The sequence below is a fragment of the Piliocolobus tephrosceles genome, chromosome 14, assembly GCF_002776525.5.
Source record: "Piliocolobus tephrosceles isolate RC106 chromosome 14, ASM277652v3, whole genome shotgun sequence".
Lineage (NCBI taxonomy): Eukaryota > Metazoa > Chordata > Mammalia > Primates > Cercopithecidae > Piliocolobus > Piliocolobus tephrosceles.
The window spans coordinates 28,107,564-28,115,337 of record NC_045447.1 but is presented as its reverse complement, the minus strand read 5'-3'; positions in this window follow the sequence as shown (position 1 = coordinate 28,115,337).

Sequence of the window (7,774 nt, the reverse complement as noted above, 5' to 3'; positions counted from 1 at the left end):
TGACATGGAGTCAAAGGGCATCATTTTGGAACTGTAAGGTTTAATGACTGCCCTAGTAGATTTTTAACTTGCATGGAGTCTGTAGCCTCTTTGTTTTGGTCAGTTTCTCCCATTTGGAATGGGTGTATTTACCCCACACCTGTACCCTCCTTGTATCTAGGAAGTAACTAACTTGTTTTTGTGGTTTTTTTTTTTTTTATTTTTTTTTTTTTTGATACAGAGTCTCACTCTGTTGCCCAGGCTGGAGTGCAGTGGTGCGATCTCGGCTCACTGCAACCTCCTCCTCCTGGGCTCATGCCATTCTCCTGCCTCAGCCTCCCGAGCAGCTGGGACTACAGGCGCCCACCACCACACCCAGCTAATTTTTTGTATTTTTAGTAGAGACAGGGTTTCACCGTGTTTGCCAGAATGGTCTCGATCTCCTGACCTCGTGATCTGCCTGCCTCGGCCTCCCAAAGTGCTGGGATTACAGGCATGAGCCATCGCACCCAGCCCTTGCTTCTGATTTTACAGACTCATAGGTAGAAGGGATTTGCCTTGTCTCAGATGAGACTTTGGACTTGGACTTTTGAGTTAATGCTAGAACAAGTTAAGACTTTGGCGGACTGTTGGAAGGGCGTGATTTTGTTTTGAAACGTGAAGACATGAGACTTGGGGGTCAGGGATGGAATGACATGGTTTGGCTGTGTTCCCACACAAATCTCATCTTGAAGTTCCCATAATCCCCATGTGTTGTGGGAGGGATCCAGTGGGAGGTAATTCAATCACAGGGGTGGTCACCCTCGTGTTATTCTCATGATAGTAAGTTCTCATGAAATCTGATGGTTTTATAAGGGGCTTCCCCCTTTGCTTGGTTCTCATTCTTCTCCTTCCTGCCATCATGTGAAGAAGGATCTGTTTGCTTACCCTTCTACCATTATTGTAAGTTTCCTGAGGACTCCCTAGTGCCTGTGGAACTGTGAGTCAATTAAACCTCTTTCCTTTATAAATTACCCAGCCTTGGGCAGTTCTTTATAACAGTGAGAGAATGGACTAACACAAACACCAAAGAAGTGATCATGTGAAATTTCTAAGCCAGAGTTGTAAATGATGGACTTCAAGGCTGCTACTGGGGAAGAATTAAGGAAAAGCAAGAAAAATGATATTGGAAACTAGAAGGAAGGGAAATCCTTCTCAGGTGAGGGCAGAAAGTTTAGCAGTGCTGACACCTACAGTAACCTGGAAAGTAAAAGAGGTACCTATAAACTGAGTGGTTTTGCTAAGGAAATTTCCAAATGGGGTGTTGGAGGTTTTTTCTACCTCATTTTTGCCATTTATAGTAAAATGCAAGAGAAGATAGAAGAGCTAAAGAAAGTGTTGTTAAATATAAAAGATCCAGGAATTGTTTGGTTTGAAAACTGTCCACTTCCAACAATGGAAAATGATGCTAAGTAAAAAATAGCTTCAGGCAAAGAACAAATTGAGGGCGATTTCAAGAAAACATGATCTAAAAATGAAGTTAAGTTTGTGACTGTAAAACATTTTGTTCAGATTTGGAAAAGGTCTAAGTTGACGCCTCCAAGAATAATTCAAACAATAGGGCTTCTAAGAAACTAAAAGATTCTGCTTCTTAGCAGCTTCAGAAAAAGCCAAAGACAAAAAGGTCTTATTTCAAAGGGATCTGTTATTTAGTGGTTGGTACTTTTGCTTAATGGAGTAAACCTCAATAAAACTCATAGAAAACCCACAATGTTTTAAGGTAAATATATTATCAGAATGATTGTCAGGTTGAACTGAAGTAGACACAACACAAATGCAAAGAAACGTTCGAATGCCCAGACTTCTATAGTCTGAAAGCAGGCTAAGAAAACAACTTAGTAGACAAGCCAGCTTTCATAGAGAAGATAGGAAAACTCAAATGACAAACCAAGAATTCAGAATGTGGCACTAATAACCATGGAAAAACATTTCCAAGTTTTAAGTTATAGTCAAGGAACTGCTAACAGCTCTCTTGTTGGATAGCATAATGTATTCCCTACACGTGTCTTCCATGTCTCTCCTTTATTGAATGTCTATAGTGGTTATTTTTATGCCTGTCCCATCAGTTATTTGATTTGTTGGGGATGGGGTTGGGGATGTGGGCACAGATAATTATTTCTCCTTAGTTCACAGGTCTTCATATTGAGAGAAACCCCGTTGAGGGGTTGTCCTTAAGGAACCACAGTCAAACAGCCTCATCCACATGTAAAAACACAAATAGTTAGATCTTGTACTTTGATGATGCTCTAAAAGGACAGACTATTGGGCACCCTAGGAAGGGGAATAAATATGTTCTGCATGTGGAGAAACATAAATAATTGGAGAGTGGGGTGAAAACTGTTGTAACCAGACTTCTAGATGGCACCCAGTGATCTTTGCCTCCGGGTATTGCTGCCTTAGGGTGATCCCCTGCACACTGAGTCAGAGCTGACCATGTGACCAATAGAATATTATGGAAGTGATAGAGTGTGATTTCCCAACTAACTTGTTAAATACACAGCCACTTCTGCTTTGGTTTCTTGGATTACTAGCCTTGGAGGAAGTGACAAAGGCTCTTTCCTTGACTAAGTTCTACTCTAGTCAGGCTCCTCTGAATCTCTTCTTAACTAGGCCTCACCCTATAGACAGGACAGACTCTTAACACAAATGATTTCATCCACCATCACCATTATCCCTACAAATACTAAGAGACCTGGACAACAATGTAACCTTTTCAGTTTGGCTTGTTTTTTTAGTAATCTACATTTAAATTTTCTCCATGTTTTTTTTTGTTGTTGTTTTTTTTTTTTTTTTTTTTTTGAGATGGAGTCTCGCTCTGTCGCCCAGGCTGGAGTGCAGTGGCCGGATTTCAGCTCACTACAAGCTCCGCCTCCCGAGTTTACGCCATTCTCCTGCCTCAGCCTCCCGAGTAGCTGGGACTACAGGCGCCCGCCTCGTCGCCCGGCTAATTTTTTGTATTTTTAAGTAGAGACAGAGTTTCACCGCATTAGCCAGGATGGTCTCGATCTCCTGACCTCGTGATCCGCCTGTCTCGGCCTCCCAAAGTGCTGGGATTACAGTTCTCCATGTTTTTATATGGTTTGATAGCTCGTTTATTTTGAGTGCTAAATAACATTCCATGGTCTGGATGTGCCATAGTTTATCCATTCACCTACTGAAGGACATGTTGGTTGCTTTGAAGTTTCAGTAATTATGAATAAAGTTGCCTTAAATATTCCGTGTAGGTTTTTGTGTGGACATAAATTTTCAACACATTCAGATAGATACCAAGGAGTATTATTGCTAGATCACATGGTAAGAGTATGTTTTGTAAGGAACTGCCAACTATCTTCCAAAGTGGCTATACCATTTTGCATTCCCATCAACAATGAATGAGAGTTCCAATTGTTCCACATCTTCACCAGCATTTGTTGTTGCCAGTATTTTGGGCTTTTTAATTCCCTATTAGTTATAGTTATGTTAGCTTATTAGTTCTAGGAGTTTGTCAGTTTCTTCAGATTTTTTAGGCAATCATTAAAGTCAGTTTTATTTTTCCTTTCTGAAACTTGTTATTTCCTTTTCTTAACATATTTTACTAGATAAGACTTACAGTATGATGTTGAAAAGGAATGGTGAGAGGGGATAGCCTTGCCTTGTTTCTTATCTTAGTGGGAAAGCTTCTAGTTTCTCACCATTAAGTATGATATAAGCTGTAAGTTTTCTGCAGATGTTCTTTATCAAGTTGAGGAAGTTCACTCTCCATCCCTAGTTAGAAAGTTTTTATCATGAATAAATATTAAATTTTTTAAATGGTTTTCTTCATTTATTGATAAAGTCATATGATTTTCCTACTTTAGCCCATAGATGTGATGGATTACATTTTTTAATGTTAAATCTGCCTTGCATGCCCAAATTAAAATCCTTTTGGTCATAGTGTATTTTTTTATACATTGTTGGACTCAGTTTGTTAATATTCTGTTGCGAATTTTTGTATCAATGTTCATGAAAGATATTGTTTTCATTTTAATAATATCTTTGATTTTGGTATAGGATAATGCTAGCTTCGTAGAATTGAGTTAGGAAGTATTTTCTCTGTTTTTATCTTTTGGAAAAGATTATAGAGAATTTGGTTTCTTGGATTGCTAGCCTTGGAGGAAGTGACATAATTGGTATAAGTGGTATAATTTCTTCTTTAAATGTTTGGCAGAATTCTTAGCTAATAAACCCACATGGGTCCAGTGCTTTCTGTTTTAAAAGGTTATTAATTACTGATTTAATGTATTTAATAGGTATAGGTTGACTCAGATTGTCTTTCTTCTTGTGTGAGTTCTGGAAGATGTCTTTCAAAGATTTGGTCCATTTAATCTAGGTTATCAAATTCCTGGACATAGAATTGTTGTTCATAGTATTTCTTTATTATCCTTATAATATTCATGGGATCTGTAGTAATGTCCACTCTTCCTTTTCTGATCTTAGTGATTTGGAGACTTTCTCTTTTTTTCTTAGTTTGGCTAGAGGTTTATTAATTTTCTCTCTTTTCAAAGGACCAGTTTTTACTCCCATTGATTTTTCTCTATTGACTTCCTATTTTCAATTTCATTGATTTCTGTCTAATTTTTATTATTCTTCTTTGGTTTACTTTGGATTTAATTTACTCTTTTAAAAAAGTTCCATAAAGATGAATGTTATTGATTTTAGATCTTTCTTCCTTTCTAGCATATGAATGTACTGCTACAAATTTCCCTCTAAGCACTACATTCACTGCATCCCACAAATTTTGATTTTTTTAAATTTAGTTCAAATTTTAAATTTATTGAGATTTCTTCTTTGACCCATGTGTTATTTAGAAGTGTGTTGTTTAACATGTAAGTCTTTTGGGGTCATTTGGCCAAACTCTTTTTTAATTAAAGAAACTTAAAAGACTGATAGTATCCAATATTGATGAAGAGATGGGTTAAAAGATAATCTCATACACTATGGTACTATAAACTGGTACAATATTTTTGGAGTACACTTTGGTATGCTTTACAAAAAAATGAAAATTTAAATGTCTATTTCCTATAATCAGGAAAAGGCAAAAGTCAATCTTAATGCTCATCAAGACTGAATACTATTTATCAGTTGGGATAAGCTATGTTGCAGTAACAAATGAATGCCAAAATCTCACTAAAAACAGAGCACGTGCTTATTTCTTGTATAAATCAGAAATTATCGGAGGCAATGTTCAATCAATTTAGAAGTTTATTTTGTCAACATTATGGACATCCCCTGAAGAAAGGAACACAGAAATCACAGAAACAGTCTGTCCTGTGTGCCTTTCTCCAAAGGGAAAAAGGCTTCTGTATTTAAATGGGAAACGCAGTTTGGAGGGGAAAGGGAGAAGGTATGCTCACATTACTGAATCCACATGTTGCACAAGAAAAGGAGCAGGTAGGGGAAATGTCAGTTATGTATTTGTCTGGTGCTCAGTAAATCAGCACTTTACATATGATAAGGTGAACATAGAGAGATGTGAAGATATCTGGCCTTTTATCTGCAACCGTGTGCTTAGGGACAAAAGAAAAAGCAATTTTTTGCATGACTTAGATTTCAGCTGAATTTTTCTCTTTTGGCATAGTGATTTTCATAGTGAGATTTTATTTTCCTTTCAGATTTGATAAAGCTGTCCATTCAATATGAGATATCAGGGAGTTTGCTCTACATAGTCACTCAAGCTGATGGGGGTTTCACTCTCTTATTCTGCCGCCTCTATTTTTGGCTTTTGGAAGTGGGGGGGGGGGGGGAAGATCTGAGAAGTAGCATGGGGTATTTTAGTTCATCAAGTCTAGAAATGACAGATGTCACATCCACTCACAGGCCACTGGACATAACAAGTGGCACAGACCTGCCTAACAGAGTTGTAGCTTTCCAAGATTCCAGGAAGAAGGGGTAAACAAAACATTAATGACCTGTCAAAATCTCTACTTCAACTGCAGGGTAAGGCAGACACATACTTAAAACTTGGACAGATAACTATAATGTATTATCAAGTTAAAAACCAAGTACATTGTAAATAGATAACCTTATTTTGTTGAAAAGAAACAGTTTCACATGTTTCTGGATAATCTATTCAGATATTAAGTTCTGCTTTTATATTTCTCCTTGTTTTAGCTCATTCCCTTCTTCTTATTCAAGCAGATCAGAGGCTATGTGCTTCTCATCTTGGGGAAGAATATAGCAAGATGGCAGCTGAAAAAAATCAGACTCCAAAATCTAAGTCTTCAGTCCGGGGATATATCCTGAGCTTCAAGTTTCACATAGCCACTTTCCTACCACAAAATTCTCATTTGAAGGCTCTACTCATTATATTTTCTCTGTAAAATTGCTCTTATGTTCCTTATCTCAACATATCACATTCCCATTCATCCAGTGTTCGAGGTCACAACTCAGGAAAACATCTTTATCCAATCACTGTGTCGCAAACACCCCTGGAATCCATTCCTCTCTGCACCTCCATTGCCACCTTCATCTTTCGTCTCAGTTAATGTGACAGCCTCTGATCCTATCTTTTGCCTTCAGTCTTTCTTCTCCAATTTATTCTGAAGTATAAACCAGATGGTATGTGTTTTTTTTAAAACTTAAATCCTTTAGCTTATTTCCTACAATTCTCAAGGATAAAATCACTTCCAAAATCACTCAAGTCATCATGCCAGCCTGCCTTTCAAGCCTCATCCTCACAGTCTATACCTGCCCTTCTTTCCCAAATGGCATGCTTTCTCTCACTAAGTATTTACACATCTTGTCTGAAATTCCTATCCGCATATGCTAGATGCATGCCAATTTTTCTAAAGGGTTGTTTTGACGTAAACTGATTACCAGAGTGAGTACAAGTTCAAGAGCTGAACAGGGGTACACTTCTGTGCAACTCAGGTTCAAGGTGAGTGGCTTTGATAGGACAGTTCTCATTCTAAAACAGAGTATTCTAAATTATCCTTTCAAAGATAGTTCCTCTCCCTACCTTCCACCATCTGTTTCATTTTCCTTTAATTTCTGTGTCATGCCATTGTGTCCTTCATAACTCTTAACACAATTTGTACTTTTATTTTTAACTTATTTTCTTCTCCTTCACTGCAACTAAATTCTAAGTTCTATTAAAGATCTTGCTTATCACATTCCCAGCAACAACGTAAGAGTCTGGTACACAGAAGACTCTGAAAAAATATTTGTAGATGAATAAGTCAAAGAATGAGTGGCAGATAGTGATAACAACAACTACCACATCTAATTATGATCACAAAATTTTCACTTAAGACCTGTTGAGTGACACCACATTTCTAGTTTTGTTCTAGTCATTGGTATAATAAAAAGGTCATGGAAAACACAAGATTATCTTACTCTCAAATATTAATACTTGTTTTCTAGCTTAGAATACAGGCATGCCTGCAATAATATGAACACTGCACAGCACGGTTCATGCACCTGTTAATGACATTATGTTTTCTTCTCTTACTTTTACGGTGTTAAATTCTTTGAGGGATTAAAAAATATATAAACAGGAACTCATAATTTGTTTGGGGAGCCACAATAGATAAATATATATAAGGAATTATGGATTACAATATAAAGAATATGTAATTAGGCATCAAATAATGCTATAAACAACAAATATTAGACCTCCAATTTTTTCTTTGAGACTGTTTCCTCATGTGTAAGAGTTATCACAAAGATCAAAATGAATGTTTTCTGTGAGCTATAAATTCCATTACCCATGCAACACAGTAGTGCTATTAAAAATATT